A 13,139-nucleotide genomic window follows, 5' to 3' on the forward strand; every position below is an offset into this window, starting at 1 on the left:
ACTGGAGTCAGCCCAAACAATTATTTCATGTGACAACCAGTGCCAATGGAAAACGTAAGTTGGTTTCTGATTACAAACAACATTATTTTTAATGTGATATTTTATGTGCCCATCCACCAGAGCGGTTTGAATTAGAGTAGTGTGGCATTCAGTTTAGCAATATGTAGTAACAGGAACAGTAAAACACTAAGAACAACAAACCACAGCAACGACTGTAGTGCTGCTGCACGGTGATAACAGACAGCATGCAGCTAGGCGGTATGTGACACAGGGGCAAATGGTTCATGTTTTACTGTCCCTGTTAATACATATTGATAGGAACAGAACCATATACAAAAAAAATGATAACACAAAATTAGCAAGTTTTGTAAAATAACAGAAAATCTGCAATTTTAATGAAATATCATCAAATTTCCCGATATCTGTCATAAAAAATGTTATAAATCTAAGGATGATACTTTGCCAATGCTCATAAGGTAGTTATTAAAACGAAATTGTATTGTGTCTTCTTTTCTCTTCGCGGCTGAATGAGGCTGCTGTAAAACTTTAAAATGTCACTTCAATTCCTGAGTGGCAAACTACAGGTGACATCAAAAATAGCACACGAATTGACAAAAAAAAGTATCACTGAAACTGGGAAGAGGGGAGGTCGGGGCAACAAATTTGGGAAAAAAAAATTGATAAAATAAAAAAAACTGACTTTGGCAAAAAATAAATGGAAATTGACAAAAATTAGCACCAAAGCTTGAGGGAGAGGGGAAAAAAAGCGAAAAATACAACACCGAAATGCACGAAAAAAAAACCTAATTTGGCAACAAACATTCACTGAATCTGCCAAAAAATAGCAGCAAACTCAGCAAAAATAATAACAAAATCAGCTGGCAAAAAATGAGACCAAATCTATAATTAAAAAAAAACTGAAAAATCCCAGTTAAGCAAAAATTAACACTGAATTCGGCCATAAATTACACGACTTTTTCCTGTTTCTACATATCAATCTTCTTCTTCTTCTTCTTCTTCAGTCCAGAGACTGGTTTGATGCAGCTCTCCATGCTACTCTATCCTGTGCAAGCTTCATCATCTCCCAGTACCTACTGCAACCTACATCTTTCTGAATATACGTAGTGTATTCATCTCAGATCCCTTAATCGGGCAGGTAGGTTAAAAAATTTAAAAAGGGAAATGGATAGGTTAAAGTGAGATATAGTGGGAATTAGTTAAGTTCAGTGGCAGGAAGAACAAGACTTCTGGTCAGGTGAATACAGAGTTATAAATACAAGATCAAATAGGGGTAATGCAGGGGTACGTTTAATAATGAATAAAAAAAAATAGTAATGTGGATAAGCCACTACAAACAGCATAGTGAACACATTATTGTGGCCAAGGTAGACACAAAGCCCATGCCTACTACAGTAGTACAAGTTTATATGCCAACTAGCTCTGCAGATGACAAAGAAATTGAAGAAATGTATGATGAGATAAAGGAAATTATTCAGGTAGTGAAGGGAGACGAAAATTTAATAGTCATGGGTGACTGGAATTCGACAGTAGGAAAAGCGAGAGAAGGAAACATAGTAGGTGAATATGGATTGGGCCTAAGAATGAAAGAGAAAGCCGTCTGGTTGAATTTTGCACAGAGCACAACTTAATCATAGCTAACACTTGGTTCAAGAATCATAAAAGGAGGTTGTATACATGGCAGAATCCTGGAGATACTAAAAGGTATCAGATAGATTATATAATGGTAAGACAGATTTAGGAACCCAGTTTTAAATTGTAAGACACTTCCAGGGGCAGATGTGGACTCTGACCACAATCTATTGGTTATGAACTGTAGATTAAAACTGAAGAAACTACCAAAAGGTGGTAATTTAAGGAGATGGGACCTGGACAAACTGACTAAACCAAAGGTTGTATAGAGTTTCAGGGAGAGCATAAGGGAACAATTGACAGGAATGGGGGAAATAAATACAGTAGAAGAAGAATGGGTAGCTTTGAGGGATGAAACAGTGAAGGCATCAGAGGATCAAGTAGGTAAAAAGACGAGGGCTAGTAGAAATCCTTGGGTAACAGAAGAAATATTGAATTGAATTGATGAAAGGAGAAAATATAAAAACGCAGTAAATGAAGCAGGCAAAATGGAATACAAACGTCACAAAAATGAGATCGACAGGAAGTGCAAAATGGCTAAGCAGGGATGGATAGAGGACACATGTAACGATGTAGAGGCATGTATCGTTAACGGTAAGATAGATACTGCATACAGGAAAATTAAAGAGACCTTTGGAGAAAACGGAACCACTTGTATGAATATCAAGAACTCAGGTGGAAACCCAGTTCTAGGCAAAGAAGGGAAAGCAGAAAGGTGGAAGGAGTGTATAGAGGGTCTAAACAAGGGCGATGTACTTGAGGACAATATTATGGAAATGGAAGAGTATGTAGATGAATATGAAATGGGAGATATGATACTGTGTGAAGAGTTTGACAGAGCACTGAAAGACCTGAGTCGAAACAAGGCCCCGGGAGTAGACAACATTCCATTAGAACTATTGATGGCCTTGGGAGAGCCAGTCCTGACAAGACTCTACCATTTGGTGAGCAAGATGTATGAGACAGGCGAAAAACCATCAGACTTCAAGAAGAATATAATAATTCCAATCCCAAAGAAAGGAGGTGTTGATAGATGTGAAAATTACCTGAACTATCAGTGTAATAAGCCACAGCTGCAAAATACTAACGCAAATTCCTTACAGACGAATGGAAAAACTGGTAGAAGCCAACCTCGGGCAAGATCAGTTTGGATTCCGTAGAAATGTTGGAACATGTGAGGCAATACTGACCTTACGATTTATCTTCGACAAAAGATTAAGGAAAGGCAAATCTACATTTCTAGCATTAGTAGACTTACAGAAAGCTTTTGACAATGTTGACTGGAATACTCTCTTTCAAATTCTAGAGGTGGCAGGAGTAAAATACACAGAGCGAAAGGCTATTTGTACAGAAACCAGATGGCAGTTAAAAGAGTCGGGGGCTCGAAAGGGAAGCAGTGGTTGGGAAGGGAGTGGAGACAGGGTTGTACTCTCTCCCCAATGTTATTCAATCTGTATATTGAGCAAGCAGTAAAGGAAACAAAAGAAAGTTACTAAAATTCATGGAAAAGAATTAAATCTGAGGTTCGCTGATGACATTGTGATTCTGTCAGAGACAGCAAAGGACTTGGAAGAGCAGTTGAATGGAATGGTCAGTGTCTTGAAAGGAGGATATAAGATGAACATCAACAAAAGCAAAATGAGAATAATGGAGTGTAGTCAAATTAAGTCGGGTGATGCTGAGGGAATTAGATTAGGAAATGAGTCACTTAAAGTAGTAAAGGAGTTTTGCTATTTGGGGAGCAAAATAACTGATGATGGTCGAAGTAGAGAGGATATAAAATGTAGACTGGCAATGGGAAGGAAAGAGTTTCTGAAGAAGAGAAATTTGTTAATGACAAGTACAGATTTAAGTGTCAGGAAGTCGTTTCGGAAAGTATTTGTATGGAGTGTAGCCATGTATGGAAGTGGAACATGGATGATCAATAGTTTGAACAAGAAGAGAATTGAAGCTTTCGAAATGTGGTGCTACAGAAGAATGCTGAAGATTAGATGGGTAGATTACATAACTAATGAGGAGGTATTGAATAGAATTGGGGAGAAGAGGAATTTGTGGCACAACTTGACTAGAAGAAGGGATCAGTTGGTAGGGCATATTCTGAGGCATCAAGGGATCACAAATGTAGCATTGGAGGGCAGCGTGGAGGGTAAAAATTGTAGAGGGAGAGCAAGAGATGAATACACTAAGAATATTCAGAAGGATGCAGGTTGCAGTAGGTACTCGGATATGAAGAAGGTTGCACATGATATAGTAGAATGAAGAGCTGCATCAAACCAGTCTCTTCTTCAGAAACACTTTCCTTGCCATTGCCTGACTACATTTTATATCCTTTCTAGTTCGACCATCATCAGTTATTTTCCTCCCCAAATAGCAAAACTTAAGTCCCTTATTTCCTAATCTAATTCCCTCAGCATCACCCAATTTTAATTCGACTACATTCCATTATTGTCAATTTGCTTTTGTTGATGTTCATCTTATATCCTCCTTTCAGAACACTGTCCATTCCATTCAACTGCTCTTCCAGGTCATCTGCTGTGTCTGACAGAATCACAATGTCATCAGCGAACCTCAAAGTTTTTAATTCTTCTCCATGGATTTTAATACATTTCTTTTGTTTCCTTTACTGCTTGCTCAATATACAGACTGAATAACATCAGGGAGAGGCTACAACCCTATCTCACTCCCTTCCCAACCACTGCTTCCCTTTCGTGCCCCTAGACTCTTAACTGCCATCTGGTTTCTGCCACCTTTACAATTTGAAAGAGATTATTCCAGTCAACATTGTCAAAAGCTTTCTGTAAGTCTATTAATGCTACAAATGTAGATTTGCCCTTCCTTAATCTTTCTTCTACGATAAGTCGTAAGGTCAGTACTGCCTCAGGTGTTCCAACATTTCTACGGAATCCAAACTGATCTCCCCCGAAGTTGGCTTCTAGCAGTTTTTCCATTCGTATGTACAGAATTTGCAGCTGTGACTTATTAAACTGATAGTTCTGTAATTTTCACATCTATCAACACATGCTTTCTTTGGGATTGGAATTATTATATTCTTCTTGAAGTCTGAGGGTATTTCGCCTGTCTCATTTATCTTGGTCACCAGATGGTAGAGTTTTGTCAGGACTGGCTCTCCCAAGGCTGTCAGTAGTTCTAATGGAATGTTGTTTACTCCCGGGACCTTGTTTCGACTCAGGTCTTTCTGTGCTCTGTCAAACTCTTCACGCAGTATCGTATCTCCCATTTCATCTTCATCAACATCCTCTTCCATTTCCATAGTATTATCCTGAAGTACATCACCCTTGTTTAGACCCTCTATACACTCCTTCCACCTTTCTGCTTTCTCTTCTTTGCTTAGAACTGGGTTTCCACCTGAGTTCTTGATATTCATACAAGTGGTTCCGTTTTCTCCAAAAGTCTCTTTAATTTTCCTGTATGCAGGATTTATCTTATTCCTAATGATACATGCCTCTACATCCTTCCATTTGTCTTCTAGCCATTCCTGCTTAGCCATTTTGCACTTCCAGTCGATCTCATTTTTGAGACGTTTGTATTCATTTTTGCCTGCTTCAGTGACTGCATTTTTGCATTTTCTCCTTTCATCAATTAAATTCAGTATCTCTTCTGCTACCCAAGGATTTCTAGTAGCTCTCATCTTTTTACCTATTTGATCCTCTGCTGCCTTCACTATTTCATCCCTCAAAGCTACCCATTCTTCTTCTACTGTACTTCTTTCCCCCATTCTTGTCAATTGTTCCCTAATGCTGTCCCTGAAACACTCTACAACCTCTGGTTCTGTCAGTTTATCCAGGTCCCATCTCCTTAAATTCCCAACTTTTTGCAGCTTCTTTAGTTTTAATCTACCGTTCATAACCAATAGATTGGGGTCAGAGTCCACATCTGCCCCTGGAAATGTCTTACAATTTAAAACCTGGTTCCTAAATCTGTCTTACCATTATATAATCTATCTGAAATGATCCAGTGTCACCAGGCCTCTTCCACGTATACTGCCTTCTTTCATGACTCTTAAACCAAATGTTAGCTTTGAACAAAATTCTACCAGGCGGCTTCCACTTTTATTCCTTACCCAAATTCCATATTCACCTACTATGTTTCCTTCTCTTCCTTTTCCTACTATTGAATTCCAGTCACCCATGACTATTAAATTTTTGTCTCCCTTCACTATCTGAATAATTTCTTTTATCTCATGATACATTTCATCAATCTCTTAGTCATTTGCAGAGCTAGTCGGCATACAAACTTTTACTACTGTGGTAGGCTTGGGCTTCGTATCTATCTTGGCCACAATAATGCGTTCACTATGCAGTTTGTAGTGGCTTACCCACATTACTATTTTTTTATTCATTATTAAACCTACTCCTGCATTGCCTCTATTTGATTTTGTATTTATAACCCTGTATTCACATGACCAAAAGTCTTGTTGCTCCTGCCACCGAACTTCACTAATTCCCACTATATCTAACTTTAACCTATCCATTTCCCTTTTTAAATTTTCTAGCCTACCTGCCCGATTAAGGGATCTGACATTCCACGTTCCGACCCGTAGAACGCTACTTTTCTTTCTCCTGGTAACAACTTCCTCCTGAGTAGTCCATGCCTGGAGATCCGAATGGGAGACTATTTTACCTCCAGAATATTTCACCCAAGAGGACACCATCATCATTTAACCATACAGTAATGCTGCATGCCCTTGGGAAAAATTATGGCTGTAGTTTCCACTTGCTTTGAACCGTTTGCACGACCACCACAGCAAGGCCGTTTTGATTAGTGTTACAAGGCCAGATCAGTCAATCATCCAGACTGTTGCCCCTGCAACTACTGAAAAGGCTGCTGCCCCTCTTTAGGAACCACACGTTTGTCTGGCTTCTCAACAGATATCCCTCCGTTGTGGTTGCACCTACGGTACGGCTATCTGTATCGATGAGGCACACAAGCCTCCCCACCAACGGCAAGGTCCATGGTTCTTGAGGAGACAGGGACCATATACGGTGAGAAAAATACACAATGAGATGTGGAGCTGAAATATGAAGTTGTGATGCTGAGACTCTAACTCAATTTTAATAAGGTATACTACTGCGCAAAGCTTCCAGTGACATTATTAATTGAATTAAACAAAGGACGACGACATGTACTCACATGTCCCAACATTTTTCTTATCACACATGCAATACAGTAGCATACTGGTACACAACTTCTATAATTATATTTTAACTGTCTAAATTTTTGTGTTACATTCTACTCTCCATTTGCCAACAGAGAATGAAGTACACACACTTCTACTGACTGCACATACGCGTATGACTCCTCTGGTGTTTAATTAAAAGAATTTACGTGATCTGATAACAGTGCAGTGTTTTGCAAAAGCATTCCCCATCATTCACCACTGCTCGTTTGGCATCTAATTTAGGAACTGATTATTCATAGGTGATGACAATTGTTATTTCTCGTAGCCAATGACAACTGTTAAGGAAGCAGGAAGCAATTACCAACACTGAACAAGTTATTTGTTTCTGAGCAGTTGCTAAGACCATGCAGATGAAATAAACTGGACAATGACACCTTTCTTCCCCCATATGTCTTGGGAATGGTGATACCAGGAGTGTATTCATCTGAAATACCCTAGTGGAATTAGCTTACCAAAATCCGTAATCCGTAGCAGTATGTTAGACTGTACAGAGGCAGAAAGAAACAAACATCTGAGTGTAGTGTCCTGTTGACAAGAGATTGTAAGAGACTAGGCACTTTGTCTGATGCCAGGGAGATGGAAAGGAAACTTGTTGGGGCATATTCGAAGTTACGTGTTGACCTAGATGAGCACAAACCCACTCCTCCCTAATGAGAATCTAGCATCTCATTCACTGAGCCACCTGGCTCAGTGCGAGCACTCGCCAAGAGACAAGAGGGAAAATTATAGTGGTTCCAGATGTTTCGATTTTATTGATTCATAAAATATGCCAATTAGGGTGAGAAAGATAATAATCAGATCTAGATTCTTATTAAACCTAGAGCTGCTCCATTTCACTTTTGGCTTCCAAGCCTGTGTCTCACACCATACCGGTATAAACGTAGATGTAGATAATGTACTGTTACACTACACACAGTCAAGTATGTACAAAAGATGATGAACAAAGTGGCAGACCATTTCTCTACAAAGAACCGAGTATTGCAAGATAAGTGGAGTCTAACGCTCTAAAACCAGCATATCACCAGAGTAAAAAAAGTGATAATCAGTCACGGATCAGCTTTCAACACTTGCACAGCATTTTGAGCATGACAAAGGTTCTTCCCACTACAGTGTAACTGCTCACAGTGATAGGTGTATCACGATGACAAGACAAAAGAAAAAAGCAAGAAGAGGATATGTTCCTCAAAAAGGCAAGGACTGAACTATCATCTAGTATCGTGATGCTAAGTGGTTTTTTGGACTCCAGTGGTGTGGTGCTAACAGATTATGCTCAACACTGTCAAACTGCCACAGAAGCATACCACTAAAATCTTCTGCGACATTACCAGAGGCTGTTAAAATGAAGTGTTGTAGGAAGCTGTCCGAGGGAGTCTTTACCCTAGCTCATTCTGTACAGGTTGGTCATATATGCTTCTTGTTTGGGCTATCAAGTTTTGCTTAATTCTCCCATATTCCCCTAACATGGTTACACAGTGACCCCTCCCTCTTTCCACAGATCCAAAATCATTCAATCATATGCATTTACAGAATGATAGAGAGATTTTTTTCAGGCGACATTTCCTGAACAGCCAAAATGCATACTTCTCCAACAGAGGCCTCTGTCACACCGAAGGGTGAAGCCATTTAATATTTTTAAAGCGATAATTAAAACTTAATACTGTAGTGCCTTGAGAATTTTGGGGTAAATTCTAGAGACACTCATATTTCACCGTCTCGAACACACAATATTTTAAGGATGAGAGTGGAAATGTGTCTACTGTGCCATAGTTTATGCGTGTGCAGGACGGGCGGGTGTTATGAGAAGACTAAAGTTGCAGCCGTCTATCGGTGCTGATAAGTGGTGGCTGTGCACACTTTGGAAGCCGTATTTCCAGCACAAGAAGTAATCAAGGGCTTCTCTTTTGCAGTGAAATGAAATAGTATTGACTGTTGGGAACAAATGAAATACGTTTTATCTAGACACTTTTATATTCTGTTGTTTGACTTGCTAGGATCAAGAACTGTTTTGACAAGGGTTATGATATATGTTAAGTGGGGTTGATTTAATAGACTTGAAAGAGCATGTGAAACTTGTGTAGTTGTCTTATTGTGAAGAAGAAAATATAGTGATATCAATATAATAGAGGGAAACATTCCACGTGGGAAAAATATATCTAAAAACAAAGATGATGTGACTTACCGAACGAAAGCGCTGGCAGGTCGATAGACACACAAACAAACACAAACACACACACAAAATTCAAGCTTTCGCAACAAACTGTTGCCTCATCAGGAAAGAGGGAAGGAGAGGGAAAGACGAAAGGATGTGGGTTTTAAGGGAGAGGTTAAGGAGTCATTCCAATCCCGGGAGCGGAAAGACTTACCTTAGGGGAAAAAAGGATGGGTATATTTAAAGACTTTAAATATGTCTGCTTATGTCTGTATATGTGTGGATGGATATGTGTGTGTGTGTGCGAGTGTATACCCATCCTTTTTTCCCCCTAAGGTAAGTCTTTCCGCTCCCGGGATTGGAATGACTCCTTACCCTCTCCCTTAAAACCCACATCCTTTCGTCTTTCCCTCTCCTTCCCTCTTTCCTGATGAGGCAACAGTTTATTGCGAAAGCTTGAATTGTGTGTGTGTGTTTGTGTTTGTTTGTGTGTCTATCGACCTGCCAGCGCTTTCGTTCAGTAAGTCACATCATCTTTGTTTTTAGAAAATATAGTGAAGTTGATATGGAAGTATTCTGAGAGTAAGAAATCATTTCAAAAGTAAAGAAGGAGTTCAGTAACATTTCCCTAACCGCACGAAATCTTCGGACAAGAAGCATTGTGAAGATCGGTGCAGCCATCTGTCCTGAGAAGAAGATCGGCTGCACACAACTCGTAAATAACCCACCAGAGACGTGCGAGTCTTGCACCCCAGCACCACACAGACTCCAGTCGTCAGGAAAACGTTAGAATGTGGCAACCCAAGTGACAGGACCCGAAGAAAGTGGGAATCTTATGACAGAAATCGAGATAAGAAGATATTGAGTTTCCATAGCAACCGAGAGTAACAAGACAAGGCAACTGTTATGCAGAATTAGATTGTGCCTTACAAAAAAAAAAGGGGGGGGGGGGGGGGTGAAAAAGTTAATAAGCACCAGACAAAGGAAGATGCAGAGGATAGTACAACTAAGAAGATTGGTGTGGGGAAGTAAGCAGTCCTCACACATACGTCGACTGAGCCGTCGTCGTCGCAGTAACCCACCACCTTTGCTGACTGCAACGATTGCCATTCTCCGTTGCTGACTTTGCGTCTGCTCACCCACACCGACGTCATAACCAACGTTTGATGCTGCTGGCGCCTGTGCTATTCATCAGTGCCGATTCTACACCTGCTCACCGACGCAGCCTAAAACTTTATGCCAGGTGAGCGAAAAACAATAATTTTTTGGTAAAGTTGAGTGGACGATTGCATGATAAACTGTTATTATAGTTATAGTATTCAATGGTGAATTTTCTTTAGAGGATCAGTAGGTCTAAGATCCTTAACATATGGATCAAGAACAGCAACAAACTTCAGAGCAACCCTGGCAATGACTGTAACAAAGGAAATGCGATACTGGACTGAGGTAGCAAATTTAATTAAAGCACTAAGCCTTAAATTAGACAACCAGAGACAAGAACAGAGAGCAGATTCAGCTTCTTTAAGACGACAAGAACTAAATGCTCAAAATGCTTCGTTAAGACAGGAACTGAGTGTTTCCTTAAAAAGGAATTGAATGAAAATTTGAGTGCTCCAAGTCTTAAGTTAGATACAGTAAATATACAACTGAACATCAAATTAGAAGCTCAGAGTGAGGTTTTAAGTAGCCAAAATGAAATCTTAAACAGCAAGCAACAAATATAAGTTTGCTAAAGACTGAATTTGACACTCTGAATAATAAAGTCGAGAATCTGAAGGTAGATTTTAAGAGTGAACTATCCAGTTCTTTAAATACTTATGTCAATCAACTATTTACTGAATTTAACCAGAGACAGGATGCACAACTTCAAGATTTAACTAAAAATTAGAATTCGACATTTGAAGAAAAATGTAATAATGTAGAAAAGGAACTTGTTGAAAAATTAAGATTATTTCAAAGCGTATGCAATGTTACCTTCACTGCTGTAAATCAGAGGTTGCACACCCGGAAGGATACTATTGAGAAACAAGATAAGCTAATGTCTTTTGGTCAAGCGCAAATTGCAGGTGTCAACACTTGAGTCGATGACATGGAGAGAAATTTTCAAGAAAAGCTAGCAACCTCAGACATCATAAATATAAGCTGTCTGGAGGAACAGTTAGAGGAAATAATCGACCAAAAATTTGCCAAGAGGGTAAATCTAGACAATGTTCTGTCTCATTTAGCTTTGGAACTTAATGATACTAAGACAGGCATGGACGATTTGTTGAAAGAGTTCAAACTTGTCCAGGACAGATTAGAACATAGAATAACTTTACACATGCCGTGCTTACTAGTAACATGGTAATTTTGTTGTTGTGGGGAGGCTTTCACACAGAATTTAACGAGAAGTATTGGTCCATAAGTAATCGAGTGTGGTTAATGTCAGATCCATGGGATCCGGGTGGAGTCAGGTCTGTTCCCCAGAGACGTTAACATTCCGTGTTAATGGGCGGAGTGACGACTGTCAGTTCCCGAGTTGTTTTCGGTGTCACTTCCACATTAGCTTTCCTACACTGAATTTCCTTCAAATCTTCGACTATTCTGTAATCTATTAATAAGCTCTTAAAACTATCCTATCATGTTAGTATTTAAGTGACCGAATATGACTACAAAATTGTGATTAATTTAAGAGACCAGTTTATGTTATAGTGTATAATTTTCTATTTAGTATAGAATATTTTATACCTTTTATGAGATGTGATGTAAACGGGGAGGGTGTAGGTACAAAAATAACTAACACTACACACACACACACACACACACACACACACACACACACACACACACACACACCTTTCTGACAACCCTTGCAGACAAGTGTGACTGATTCTTCACCATTTGCCGTTCCATAGGGGTTACTAATATTCTTTCTTCGGGGACTTCAAAGGTGAAGGTGAAAATGTCCATTCTGTAGGAGACATTTATCATCATACCTCCTCCAGCTACTCACTCCAGTACCGGCAAAGTATGGATCCTGGGGAAGGGGGTTGGAAGGGTTTCCTGTCTTTGGGGCTATATTCCTTCATTTCTTCGATCTTAGCAACCGTTTCCATTTTTTCCTTTCTTACTTCTCATATGAGTACTGATCTATCTTTCCCTCTTTCCATATACATATACTTCTATTGCTGAAGTCCTCATTCTCTGTGGTTTCCTATAACCTCCAACTTCAACTTATTTCAAATAAGTAGGCCGAAGAACCAGGCTGCACGAACACACATCGACCTACACACAAAATTACACGTCGACACAAACATGAAAATTGCGGGCTAGAAACCTAAAGTGATGTCAGAACCGACAAGGGTTGTAGGAGAATAAAGATGTATGTACATCTAGGTAGATGCACATATTGTATGGTTGATATATGACGGTTCTGCATCGTCTTTTTTTCCCCTTTCTTTTGTCACTTCTTATATATTTCCTATATCTCACAAGGAAGTGTGAGAAATGAAAGAGAGTAGAAAGTAAGGAAGAACTAATGAGCATAAGCCAGGGAAGAACTAATGGTGATCATTATTTAGGAATGTCAGTCGAGTATTTGCTCTGATGATTTGTAGGTAGTGGGACAAGTCTAGAATAACCAAAGGTATGGTATAGTGAATTATATATGAGGTCTACTGAAAGCGTAGAAGTTGAAAAGTAGTGGAGGACTGTAGGGGATCAAATAAGGTACCAAGAAGTAAAAGAGAAGTGTGAATTTTGGTAGGTAATATTTAGCGACAATATACATAAAGATGTATACTACGGCAACGAACCATGGGGCCTACTCACGAATGATAAGAGGGGCACATCCAGTTTCTAGTGACTGAAGAAATGGGCAGATAGGCAGACCAAAGAGAGGCTGACCTATACTGGGCAGGGGCACCAAGAAGGGGATTGACCTGTACCATAGAATATAGGAATAAAAAAGGGGCGTACCTACCAGAACGGCAGGAGAAAGGCTATCTATAGGATCAACCCATAAGTAAGGTATAGGTACTGTGCCTAAAAGGAAAAGGGCAGTATCATGACAAAAGTCACACATTTTGTAGAGATTATTCTGGTAAGTTTGAAGTCTCAATTCCACTAGCATTGTCAAGTTTTATAAGTGTCAGAAAGAAC

General features: G+C 39.5%; 1 protein-coding gene across 3 annotated transcripts in view; it reads right to left on the minus strand.

The window, feature by feature from the left end:
• The window catches only part of LOC126260095 (oocyte zinc finger protein XlCOF6-like), a 186,082-nt gene that overhangs the window by 105,371 nt on the left and 67,572 nt on the right, over nucleotides 1–13,139 (minus strand). The window lies entirely within an intron of this gene.

Source organism: Schistocerca nitens, chromosome 5, assembly GCF_023898315.1.
Source record: "Schistocerca nitens isolate TAMUIC-IGC-003100 chromosome 5, iqSchNite1.1, whole genome shotgun sequence".
Classification (NCBI taxonomy): domain Eukaryota; kingdom Metazoa; phylum Arthropoda; class Insecta; order Orthoptera; family Acrididae; genus Schistocerca; species Schistocerca nitens.